Here is a 14,318-nt window from a genome sequence, read left to right as displayed (position 1 = left end):
TCTTCAGCGCGTCGAGTCTCTGCCATGGGGCCAACTTGCTCATGAGAACTTTCTTCCCAAGTTCAATGTACTCGTCAATTGAGGAGTCTCCAGACATCAGCTGGAAGCCGACAGGGCGTCCCAAGAACTTGGAGTGTTCTCCCCCAAGTCGATACTGGATGTTTCTTCCGGCGATCTGGAACTGGGTTTCTCTCAAACCCACTGGTGTCTGTCCTGACAAGTGCATGGAGTAGCACTTGTTCGGGTTAAGTGTGAGGTTTGCAGCTTGGCAGGCTCTTCCGACTGTGTTCAGTAGAGCTTGCAACCTCTCTTCTGTCCCGGCTAGCAGGGTGATGTCGTCAGCATATGCCAGGCAGGGATGTTTCAGGTCAGGGTCAGCTTCGAGTCCTGTGTTGATTGTAGTCCTCAGGATAGCTTCTATGGCGATATTGAAGAGGAGTCCACTAATTGGGCATCCCTGTCTGACTCCACAGTTGGCTGGGATCTCTGCTGTTTCGCCGCCAGTTGTCATGATCCTTGTGGTGTTTCCATTGGTGATGCTGTTGATGACTGCTAAGAAGTCATCTCCAGCTCCCATCCTCCGGAGTGCTGCAGAGATGAGCTCAGTTGGGACTGAGCCGAAGGCGTTGGTGATGTCTAGGGAAGCGATGTATATGTCCTTATTGCCATGCCCTGTTCTTGCTGCATCCAGGTAGTGTTGTAGGACGAAGTTATGCTCTAAAACTCCGTCAGTCGGCATGAATCCTTTCTGGGCAGGGCACAGCACTTTGTTCTCCACGATCCAGTTTCGTAGTCTTGATGAGAGGCAGCCAGTATACAACTTGTATATGGTGCGGCAGAGTGCAATGGGTCTCCAGTTCGTGATGTCGTCTGGGTCGCCTGGCTTGGGGATGAGCACTGTCCGGGAAGACTTCCAGGCCTCCGGGATCCTCTGTTGACTCAAGCAGATGTTGAAGATTGCTGTGATGACACGGCATTCTGGGTCTGCTCGCTTCCAGTGGCTGTATGTAAGTCTGTCGTCTCCTGGAGCAGTGTTTTCTGTTCTGGAGAGTCTTGTTGCTACTTCACGTTCCCGAAACTCTCCTGTGTCCATTTCTGCGCGGTCTTCAGGTGGTTCAGGGATGGCAGTGATGATGTCCAGGTTTTGGAGGGGGTCTTGTGCACTAAGAGTGCGGGTAAAATGCTCCTCGACTCGTTCCTTGGGAATGGCGCAGCGGGCACTTTCACCTGTCGTGATCAATCTGATTGCCCTCCTCCGATTTCTTCTGTAGAGTCGTTGTATGGCAGCACAGTCGTTGACGTCGATTGGAGTTGAAGTCGTCGAACTACCATCAGTTTGGATCTTGAAGTGCTCCTGCATTGTTGTTGTTATCTGCTGCAGAAGCTCGGTGAAGGCGTCCCAGTCTGGGTGGTGGAGGAGATTGTGCAGGGGCGCAGAGAATTCTTCTAATAACCAATGTTCTTCTGCTTCATCTGGAACATTCTCCTCTTGTTGTTGGGGTTGGTCTTGTTCTTCATCGCCGGCGTCGTCTCCACCATCATCATCATCTTCTTGGGGTTGTGACTGGTCTTGGTTGTCAGTGTTGGAGGCTGGAGACAGCGGGGCATCATCACCAGGCTCTGGAATGGGGCTAAGAGGGGGGAGAGGGGGTAAGGGGGAAGGATGGGGGGGGATTTGCTGCTGAGACAGGTGGTGTTGGGTTAGAGGGTTGTCAGGTGCAGGATGGGCTGGAGAGGAGACTGGTGTGGAGTAGGCAGACTGTGGGCTGGGCGGTGGATGAGGAGAGGGGGCAGGTGAGGACTGGGTAGACTGGGGGTTGAGTGAGGATCGAGGAGAGGAGGAGGAGGAGGAAGGTGAGGACTGGGCAGGCTGTGGGTTGGGTGGGGAGTTAGGTCTGGGTCGTCGGCGGGCCACTGCATCTTGTTGTCGGTGGGTTCTGCGATGGTTGTTGAGCCCTGTTTTGGTGGTGAAGCTTGAAGTACATGTGGGACACTGGAAATGGTGTCTAACTTCTTCTTCTGCTTGGGGTCTGCCTTCAAAGAATCGTCGTAATGCTTGGCATTTGTGTCTGGTTGGGCGGAGTCCTAAGGTTTCAGAGCAACCTGCACACTTCTGAATAGTCGAGGTTATTGGTAGGGTATGGATTTCTCGAAGGTGGCGGGTGAGTGACTGCTGCTTGCTTGTCCATACACATCCTGTATACTTCTTATGGCAAAACGTCTCAGGGCAGCTGAAGTAAGGGGGCAGGGGGAACCAAGTGATGAGCACTTCTCCATCTCGTTGGGGTTGTCGCACAAGGGTCTGTCCATCTGCTACAGGGGCGAGTTGGTCGTTCCTTCCCTGGTTGATAAGTTCTCCAATTTGCTGGCTGAGGGTAGCTGGTTGGGGGTCTTGCTGGGGAGGAGGCGGGCCCAAGGACTGAAGCTCTTCTTCACTTTCATCTTCTGCCCTGGGTGGCGTCGGCGGCTGGTTCTCTTCATGAGGTAAAAACGATGACTGTATCTCCACATCAGTTTCTTCACCAACTGGAGACAGCCTGAGTGGCTGAAGCTCTTCCTCAACTCGGGGCGGCGGCTGGAACTCTTCTTCTTCATCTGCAGGCAGTGTCGGTGGCTGGGACTCTTCTTCTTCGTCTGCAGGCAGTGTCGGTGGCTGGAACTCTTCATTGACTGGAGGCGGGTCCCGGAGCTGGAGCCCAGGAACTTGGTCCCGGGGTGTAGGCTCTGGTGATTCGATGAGGGAGCGCTGTGTTCCATTGTAGAAGCCATCAGCATCGTCTGGGAGGCTCCTGAAGCGGAATTGGGCCAGAGGCGGGTCCTGGAGCTGGGGCTGGAGTCTAGGGTCTCGAACTGGAGGGGTAGGCTCAGGCAGGTCGATGAGGGAGCGCTGTGTTCCATTGTAGAAGCCATCAGCATCGTCTGGGGGGATCCTGAAGCGGAATGGGGCTGGAGGTGGGTCCTGGAGCTGGAGTCCACGGTCTCGGACTCGAGGTGTAGGCTCAGGCAGGTCAATGGTGGAGCGCTGTGTTCCCTCAAAGAAAGCGTCAGCTTCATCTGTAATTTTCCTGAATTTGTAGTTCCTGAAGTTCATGAAGTCGTCAATCCTGAAGTCGTCATCGCTGCTGAAGTCTTCTTCTTCCAACATCTTTTTCTTTCTTCTAAGACATCTTCTTCTTCCAACATCTTCTTCTTTCTTCTAAGACATCTGCTTGCATCTCCTTCTTTCTTCTAAGACATCTGCTTGCTGCTTATATTGGGCGGCAGCTCATTTCAGCGAGCAATAAAGTCCAGTGTGTTAGGGCCGTTGCTGGATATAGGAGTGGCGGCATATAGGAGTGGCAACGGGATCCTCGCAGTAGGGGTCAATCTTACTCGGAAAAAGCATGGAAGTCCCACGTATCAGGGCCGGCCTCGCCGAGCCCCTCAACAGGAGAACATGGCCTGATGAGAGGGGGGGCAGGTCGGTCGGGGGTGGTCTGTGAGCACTGCAAAAGCAAGTGAGCAATGCACACTAAGTGTGCATCACTAGACAAGAGTTCAGCCAGCTACTCTTGTGCTCAACAGACCTGGGATGCCAACCCGCAAAGGGTGTAGCAAGCCAATCAATGGCAAAGCAAGCTCCTGTAGCTACATGACTATCGCTTTCAGTAGACTCAGCGCACTAATAACGACGTAGCAGGGTACCTTTGAACCTCTTGAGGCTTGATTACTACACTTTGATCTTAGCCAAAAGGCCGAGAAGCGATAGGATGCATGGTTGCTCTGCAACACCAGGCAACAATTGCGGCTAGAAACCACGTAGCGAGTTTCAATTGCAAAAGGGCATGTGATTATCGTTGAGTACTATTCGAATTCAAGCATACATATAAACGCCATGCAGTAAAGGCTTTAACCATTTCTTACCTGATCAATGAATTTATATATATATGCAAATTCATGATATTACATGGTTTCATTCATGAGTAGTGAATATGTAACTGGCGGCAAAGTGGTAAACAGACTCGCGTGGCGTTTCACGAATTCGCTCCTGGCCAGGGAGTATAGCGCTTAACTCTAATACATAAACCTCCATTTGTCATGTGTCTTAAGGTAGCTACAGCTTTTGAAAAGTACAATAACGAATTAAAAGTGCAAGGGGCCTGTTACGCCAACGCTCGTCAAAAAATATAAATAGGAGACGTTCTCTCTCTGATACCATAACAGAAAACGAACAGCACTATTACGCGCCAACTATTCCATTTTTGTATATATATCACGACTTTTTCACATCTAACACTTTGCTTGATACATCGTTTTCACAAACCGGAGACGAGGCGAAGCGAGGCAGGGCTGGGTGGCGAGAGGCTAGAGGCGAGAGGCGAGAGGCGAGAGGCGAGAGGCGAGAGGCGAGAGGCGAGAGACGAGAGACGAGAGACGAGAGACGAGAGACGAGAGACGAGAGACGAGAGACGTGACGTGATGCCATGCCATGCCATGCCATGCCATGCCATGCCATGCCATGCCATGCCATGCCATGCCATTCAATGCCTTGTGATTCAATACCATGCAGTTCAATGCGATGCGATGCAATGACATGCGATTCGATGCCATGCGAGGCGAGGCGAGGCGATGCATCATCTAACATAACGGGATTCCCTGGAAAACGACTCTGTTGTTGAATGAACAACAAAGTTAAGATATAAGAAGATGTAAGTAATTCGAGAAGTCTGAGTACTGTAGGTACTATAGCAAATTCATTGCTTAATATATGTGAATGTGTAAGGAATCCATCCATCGCTTTTACCGAGTATACAAATACTCGGTCATTGTTGGTGTTTAGGGAGGTAAATGAAGTATTGCAAAGCTAATTACGAAACTAGCTTTCACAATGACATTTGGTGGTTGGTCGCTTTGCAAATTATAGTAGATTCTATATCAATTTTATTCGTTATTTTACGTGAATGAATGTGTGCCTGCATACATTGCCTAAATAAAGAATGTAAATATACGTCGGTGGTGTTTAGAGGGGTGAATGAAGCATTTGAAATCTAAATAGGAAACTAGCATTCAAATGGAGAGGGGTGAGAGTGCAGGTGCGCTTGAACTTGGGTGGGTTCTGGGTTTCATTGACGTATATATTACAGGTGAATGTGTGCATCGAATGCTCGATTGAAGTATATAAATACACATTGTTAGTGTGTATTGAGGTAAATGATGGATTGTAAAGCTAATCAAGACACTGGAATTCACTTTGAGGCTAGTGGCTGGCCGGCTGGCAGGCAAGCGTGGAAGTGGCAAACGATCGTTGAGTTGCCGTGTAAAACCACACCAAAGCAACACCTCCCTCCATCTCAAGTCGAATTTCGTCTTTATTACGCATTGGTACATTCCAGCAATGGTAAATTAAATAGATAAACGTCTAATCTTGATGTATGTATGAATATAATTTCGCCGTCAGAGCCGACTAAGGAATTCCGAGTGATATACACACACACTCCTCCCTCCCTCCCTCCCTCCCTCCCTCCCTCACAAGGGAGAGTGAGTAATTCTGTAAAAAAAAGAAGAGCATGCCAACAATGGGTAACTATTATAGTTAGGTTCTCGATCATAGTAAACCCGTTGATTTAGAGTTTATTTGCACAATGACTACGTCATATTAGATGCCATTTAAATACCAAATCCAGTTCTCCACTAAATGCAGACACAAGTCTAACACTATTCAACCCATCTCTACCAGCCTTTTCATAACAAACCACTAAGCTATCTAAACCAGTTTCCACACTTATATAAATAGAGAAAAACTTCACCCTATATAACCTTGGTGGTAGAGTGGTGGGGGGGGGGGAAACATTGCAGAAAAAAACAAATACAATTTGGTCAACAAAACAGCATTGTTTAAAATAGAAGACATGGGTTGTCATTTTGGGGGTAAGGTAGGTTACATTGAGTTAATTAGTTAGTACTTAGTTTTTATCTTAAACTGGTTGGGAGAGGTACAGTGTTGCTGTGCTGGTGAAAGAACACCTAAAGGTAAATTAAATAATGATTGCGAATCCACAAGAAGTTGACATAATATCGCTAGAGATCTGCAATCAGGATGATAAACTTTCCTTAAAGAATATGACAAACACTTGCTGATAGGACATGAAGTAAATGAAATGTATGTCAAGTTTTGTGAAATATATGATAAAAGCACAACAAAATTTGTACCAAAGGAGAGATGCAGAACTAGGAAAAGGGGTTTGTTCAACAGAAATTGTGAGAGGGCCTGAGACCCAAACACACACAAATGGAATCAATATATAGCAAGAGGCCAAACCCCCAAACATACAAGCGATGCAAAGATGCGAGAAACAGCAGCAGCATTAAGGAGAGGGACTTAAGGACCATAAATAAAGTGTGAAAATAAACTCGAGTAAATTTTTTTAACTACTCTCGACAGTGAAGAAAAACAAATATTCAGACGATTTGTGTTAGAATCATTAATCTTACACTTTCGGTCATATTCAACAACACAAATACATACACACACATTCCTGTTGCTGTAGCAAGTGAAGAATTACACACACAGAGCACAATAACGTGATGCATCAAATGAACAAATCCACAAGGGCCGTGACGAGGATTCGAACCTGCGTCCGGGAGCATCCCAGACACTGCCTTAATCGACTGAGCTACAACAGGGTAAAAGGGTTGAAACCGAAGTTCTACTGAACTTACTGGATCCCATAGCCTCTCCGAGGCACAAACCAGGCTTTTACACAACCCCCCCCCCCCTGCACCCGAGCTATGTCAACAGGCCGTTCTCCCTCTTCGCCCCTCCGAATGCACCATATCAGTAAATTTTTTAATAATCTTTTAAAAATAGTAAATGCCACTATTTTTGCAAAATTATTACGAGATCTATTATTCTATAGAATAATGCATATAAATGCATATATGCATATAAATACAAAACAAGTAAATGTAAATAATTTTACCTTGCACCTAGATCCACCAAGCCTGTATGGCGCGCGTTTCAGTACTTCGGAAATCTAGAACTATCTTGAATCTCTAATCTGCAATGAAACAATACATATTATTGCACTTACCAAAACATGGATGAATGTAGAAAATACAGAACTATTAGCTGAATATCAAATAAATGGATTTAATCTATTTCACACAGATAGATATATTAGACCGTGTATATTAGGTAATACCTAACATACACGCCTCCACACACACTACATTTGAAATGTAGTCTCAAAAAGACTACATTTCAACAGCAAAGATTACTCCATAAAAAAATAATTAAATTATTGACCAACATGAGAGAGGGTTAGCCAACATGAGAGGGTTGTGTTGATTGCCTGAAAATATTTAAATTGTTTAATGTATTGAATGGCATTTTTCAAGTTACAACATTTTTTAAATTACTGAACTAGGTTCTAGGCTTTGCTAGGCTTAATTCAATTATTACAGATAAGCCTAACCTAGCCTAGAACCCAGTGGGTTTTCTTCCTATTGGGGAGTGTTGTACATGCCTCGCCTCCACATACACACTAGCACAGCCAGGCCTCGCCTCCACATACACACTAGCACAGCCAGGCCTCGCCTCCACATACACACTAGCACAGCCAGGCCTCGCCTCCACATACACACTAGCACAGCCAGGCCTCGCCTCCACATACACCAGCACAGCCAGGCCTCGCCTCCACATACACACTAGCACAGCCAGGCCTCGCCTCCACATACACACTAGCACAGCCAGGCCTCGCCTCCACATACACACTAGCACAGCCAGGCCTCGCCTCCACATACACACTAGCACAGCCAGGCCTCGCCTCCACATACACACTAGCACAGCCAGGCCTCGCCTCCACATACACACTAGCACAGCCAGGCCTCGCCTCCACATACACCAGCACAGCCAGGCCTCGCCTCCACATACACACTAGCACAGCCAGGCCTCGCCTCCACATACACACTAGCACAGCCAGGCCTCGCCTCCACATACACCAGCACAGCCAGGCCTCGCCTCCACATACACACTAGCACAGCCAGGCCTCGCCTCCACATACACACTAGCACAGCCAGGCCTCGCCTCCACATACACACTAGCACAGCCAGGCCTCACCTCCACATACACACTAGCACAGCCAGGCCTCGCCTCCACATACACCAGCACTGCCAGGCCTCGCCTCCACATACACCAGCACTGCCAGGCCTCGCCTCCACATACTCACCAGCACAGCCAGGCCTCGCCTCCACATACACCAGCACTGCCAGGCCTCGCCTCGCCTCCACATACACCAGCACTGCCAGGCCTCGCCTCCACATTTAAACCAACCAAGCCCACAAATACGTTAACATGGACCAGCATTACACCGTCTAACATACTCTGTCAGATGTAACAACTAAATTTGTGAATTCAAGACCAAATCTATTGTATAACACAGTGTTAGTACGAGAAAAACATTACTTACATTCGAAGCCGTGTTTTAAAATGGCGGCGGTCTTGTACAGACGCTCCAAACTGTGTGTTCTTTTGCGTATGATGAACGTGTGACAATTTACTACAACAATTATTTAATTATTCTTATTCTTTATTTTAATATTTTTAGGGTACATGAAATTTCAAACTTATTTGCACACAATAATATAATTGCATTGTCATAACCTTTATATATTACGGAAAATACGATGACATGAACGAAGTCAAAGTGAAGTTGAAGTCAAAGTCATTCGCCGAACGTATTAGTCATTTTTTTTCTCCCAAACGATAGAGGATAACAAATCCACAGAGAATATAAGTGTACAGTAAAGTCAATTTTATTCAGGAAAGTACATACATAGTTGATTTACAAACATAATGTTGGATTTATAGATAGAGCTAGTGCATACAATACCTAAAGCCACTATAGTAGGCATATAGCATTTCAGGCAACCGGGCAGTATATATGGACCCCTTACTCAAATCTCTGAATATGTTAGATATTAAGTCCCTGCACATACTCTCATGTGTATTTTATATATATAAAACGCTGCACTGTAATGTCAATCCTGACCTTAAAAGCTTCCTAGAAGGTTGTAACAGATCCCATGAGCACCACACCAGAAACAAATACCTATTTGATATTCCAAGAGTACGACTTAGTCAAACTAGAAATGCTTTACAAATCAAGAGACCTCGAATGTGGAATGACCTTCCCAATTATGTTAAAAACTGTACCTCTCCCAACCAGTTTAAGATAAATAAAGATAAATTTATAAGTTAAGAAAAATTCCACAAATCAACAACCCTGTTACTGACCCTGTATTTACCCAAGTCTTTCCTAAATCTAAACTTATCCAATTTATACCCATTGTTTCGTGTTCTATCTTGTGTTGACAATTTTAATACCCTATTAATATCCCCTTTGTTATATCTATTCAGGAAATTGTGGTTGATCTCGAACCCATTGATAATGTGACGACTTATACAGAATTTTGTAACTATATCATCAAGATTGTAACCAGCTTAGCTAAATGTAGTGTGGGGTTCAGTCCCTAAGCCCATATATGTGCCTCTCTAACCATTTAGGTTACAGGGCAAAAACATAAAAACAAAGGTAACTGCAGAAGGCCTATTGGCCCATACCAGGCAGCTCCTATCTATAACAGATAAACACTAAGTACTACCTAATTAACTCAATGTAACCTACCAACCTAACCCCCAAAATGTCAATCCATATCTTTTATTTTAAACAATGCTGTTTTGTTGACCAAATTGTATTTTTACTCTTTTTCTGTCATGTTTCTCCCACCCCTGTTTTTTCCCTTTTTTCTTATTTTTTCTCAACATAATTCATACTTTAATTAGGCGGATCAGGACATCACCTGATCAAACACATCAAACATCGTTTGACCACCATCAAACACACACATTTCGTGTGCGTTTGACGCTCACTGATATGTACCAGCGTTGTTTTATATATGGTGCTATTCTATCTTACGCTTTGTTGCTCTTTTTTACCTACGGGCTCATAGAACATTCTATTGCGAAAACATTGGCACAAAAATGAATGACGTACATACAATAATAATGTCAGGACAGTGAAATAATCATAAACTTTCAAAGCGCTGTATCGCCCATGTGTCGTCTTGTCACCAATACTGGTTAACAGTTCCGCCACTTCCCACACTCTTGCGGGTGGGCAGCGACCATTATTCTACGTTTATATTCATATCACCGTGTTGGGAATTTCATTGCGAGTACATTGATACCACAATTAACGCTGTAGGACAAGTGTGGAAGTGATAACAATCCCAAGAGTAAAAACATTTTGTTGCTCTTGGGCACTCACGGCGAGTCATCTACGTAGGTATTTATTGGGTGCTGGTATTCATATAACTTTTGGTGACCGTTTTTGCTGATGTTCTTCTAGAGAATGTTATTGCGAACACGTTGGTACCAAAATGAAATACATAGCTCGAGAACTAAGGTCAGGAGAGTAAAAAGAGTATACACATTTTTGTTTTGACGCTTAATTAAGGTTATTGTGAGTACTCATCGCCTGCCTAGAAACTGGAACTAGTAATTCCATCTATCATCATACTATCATACAAGAGGAGCCACACATCTATGGATCATCCAATAAAATCAGCAGACTTCTAGATGTTACTACTGCTCGGCTTAGACTCGGTTACAAGTATCTCTGGGAATTCTCATTATCTGCTGATGTAGACCTGACCAAATGTAAACTGTGTCAACAAAATTATTCGCACACCCTCCGTCACTATGTGATGGAGTGCGAAAAGATACATGAATTTAGAGACAATTCTATAACCAATGTTATAGCGATGTGTCAATATTTCATTCAAAATGATCTGCTACCAGAAATTTTAGCCAAATATCCCCAGTTTGCTAACTGTAGATAACAACTAAGTGATTGTAACCTATCCACCGCTGCCCACTGGATGGGGGGCGGTGTGCAGGACAAACATATAAATATTGATACTAGCTCTCCACATATGTCAGTTGCTTAACACTTTAGTGCGCGCGGCACTAGCTGGAAAACCAAGCGGGTTGTGCGCGCGGCGTTCTGGGCGCTCAAGCGTAAACACAAAAAAGTTTATAATCTTTTCACACTCCTAACCTCAATTCTCAAGCTACGTTTTTCATTTTGGTATCAATGCGTTGGCAATAAAATTCTCTACAAGATCATATGCATAAAATGTCACCGAAGCATTTGGTATCCCACCACGAAGTAAATAAACACGAAGATGACTCGCCGTGACACCCAAACAGGAAGTAAATGTTCATACTCTTTCGTTTGTTGCCAGCCTCACAGTCATCCTACAGCGCTCATTTTGATATCACTGAACTCGCAATAAAATTCCCCACCCAGACATATGCCTATCAATGTCTAATTATGGTATCGGGTGACCCGCACGAGTGTGGGAACTGGGCGAAGCGTTAGCCGTGATTTCAGCAGGGACGACACTGTTGGGATGCAGTGCTTTGAATGTTTATACTTATTTAACTGTCCTGACATTATTTCTGAAGCTACGTATTTCATTTTTATAGCAATGTGTTCGCAATAGAAAGTTCTATAAGAACATGGGTAGAGTTGGCCAACACAGCGTCAAATAAATTTGCGGCGAATAAAATCTTACGCGTGTTTGTACCCGTGAGCGTCAAAAGTTTTTACTTTGCTCATGTTTTTCAAGTTTATACTTGTTTCACACCGTTTTTTTTTGTATAGTGTTCGGAATAAAATTCCCTACACAGACATATGCATATCAAATACAATTCCTTGGAATTCACAGCTGTAGAGATGACGGAAAACACACAACCGGAACCCGCTCTTGACACTCCAACTCACACCCGCAACACCCACAAAAAAAGTTTCTCTTGTTTCATGTATACTTACTTTAGTTTTCGTGCTACAGTTCTCATTTAGGTATCAAAATATTCCTAAGAAAATAGACTACAATACTGAAACAATCTAAGACAATTATGTGTACTTACCAAAGCAAAGACGATTGTAGTAAAATAAGTTGAGCATTTTATCTCCACTCCACCTCCTTCAGGTACTGATTCCTGAAGTTGCTCAACAGATGTTCCTAGGTGGAGTGAAGCTGATGTAGGTGGTTATTTCTTGTCCACCCAATACACCCTTTTCCTGTGATAAGTGGTGTAATTACAAGGTATGACGCAAAGTGGAACATCGCATGTCTTGCACGCTATACCAGTTTCCTTCCTGATACCCGACTTTGAACACACTTCACACCTGCGACGTTTGGGGATTTTTACCAGCTCATGTTTCAATTTATAGTTCAGGCGAGTCTCTGCTATAACAACACGTCGCTGTTGTCTCTGGGTTGGCAATAAACTACTGTCTGAATCGTTGCTCTCACTATTGTTTTCAAACACTAATGTGGAATATGAATTATCTTCATCAGATTCAGCTTCAGCACTAGGTGTAGACGTGAAGAGAGGGCGCCTCACACCCGACGGGCCAGGTGTTGACGGGTCAGCAGGAGGATACACAGGACCAGTGTCATGATTTATGTCTGGAGCATGAACTAGATGTGGAGATGGTGTAGTTGTTGCAGGCCACTCTGCCTTGTCAAATTTCAATAAAGACCAAATAGCAACTTCATGGAACTAGAGCAGAGTTAGTTTCCTTCGATCATCTGTGTTGGCCTTGTACAATGCATGTACAATGCATTGAGTAAAGACCAAATAGCAACTTCATGGAACTAGAGCAGAGTTAGTTTCCTTCGATCATCTGTGTTGGCCTTGTACAATGCAACCACAAGTTGACATTGAATGTGAATTAACAATGAGACAAGTAAGATTTATACTAATACATTTATACTAACTCTGTTGAGCGTTGACCATTTATACATCAAATCTGTTGATGTGAGCACTTTAGTTTAGTCTGCCGTTTAAAGAAAAAAAGAGCATATCAATGGTATATCACAGAAAACGAATTTATCATAAACTCATGTATTTGTCTTATCATATTGAACTGCATTCATATTTTTAATATATAACAATATGAATATACAAATTTCTGTAAATCCCCTACCTTGTTGGAATCTGTGGAAATGAATGAGCAAATGTGCTGGCTGAAGGCGCTGAAGGAAACCACATTGGTTTCATTTTGGATACAAATGTCCATGGAGATTCAAAATGGAAACTAATTATATAGTTGAACCTGCAGAGACGAGTTTAAGAATCTGTGTTGAGAGTGATGGACACAGCCTTCACAATTATACTTCAGAGAATGTAAACATCTAAGAGTCATTAGAAATATGTGTAGAATAATAAACCCTACATTGTTTGAGTTAGGGAAAACACCATTTGTGATATATAGATACTATAGCTGTTCCTAAAGATTCACCCTTTTTTGCACCAGCAAGATAACATATAAGATTTTAAGAGTTGACGAATGTTAATATTCTTGTTTGATAAACTGTGAACTTGAGACATAGTTAATAAGAACATATTAACACAACAAAATGTTTTCAGAATCTTTAACACCACTTTCCAGCAACTTATATAATTTATATAAATTATTTTAGAGAATAATACATAAATTATATATTTAAACATGATATAGTGTTTAGTGGAATGCATAAGGAGTCAAATTGTGTTAAAAAGAGCAATTTTTAGAAAATTTGGAAAAATACTTTTTTCTGTTCAAATTATAACTAAATGGATTTTAAAGGTTTCACTCAGCCAATATATATCATTCACAATTTATTAATGAATTTTACAAAAAAACACCATAAATTTTATATTTAAACATGTAAAAACTATTTGTTTTACATTTGGAAGAAAATAATTGTAGAAAAACAATTTATAATTAAACCTTTATGTTTGGATTTTTTGAGTAAAAGTTTCTCAAAGGCTCTCCTGCACCATTCTCAATGCAAATCATTCCCACACCTATGGGAAGAGATAGGCGAACGTTGTGTAGATGATTTGTGTTTGCTGGGTTCAAAGCATTGGTGAAAGGTTTATACAAATTTATATATCAATTTTAATTCTTATATAAATTAATATTTTGGCTCAGAATTGATTGTAATTAAGATGATATAAATACAATTTATTTTTTTGCTCACTCTCACTCAGGAGATAAACAGTAGTGTTTTTTTATATCTTTAACGGGTAACTAAAATATTCACAATATAATGTGATCATTCATTGTTTGGAGAGAAGTGCGATGGTGGAAGATGACCATTTGTTGATGGGTCAAGACTATAGGCGCACCCTTTCTCTCTTCTTCTAAACCTTCTTTCTCTTTATACACGACGACCACTAGGAAGTCTCGTGATGGTGCGAGTCACCAAACTCTTGTGGG

This window comes from Procambarus clarkii, unplaced genomic scaffold (assembly GCF_040958095.1).
Source record: "Procambarus clarkii isolate CNS0578487 unplaced genomic scaffold, FALCON_Pclarkii_2.0 HiC_scaffold_116, whole genome shotgun sequence".
Taxonomy (NCBI): domain Eukaryota; kingdom Metazoa; phylum Arthropoda; class Malacostraca; order Decapoda; family Cambaridae; genus Procambarus; species Procambarus clarkii.
The sequence above is the reverse complement of the archived record's forward strand: the minus strand, read 5'-3'. Positions refer to the sequence as shown.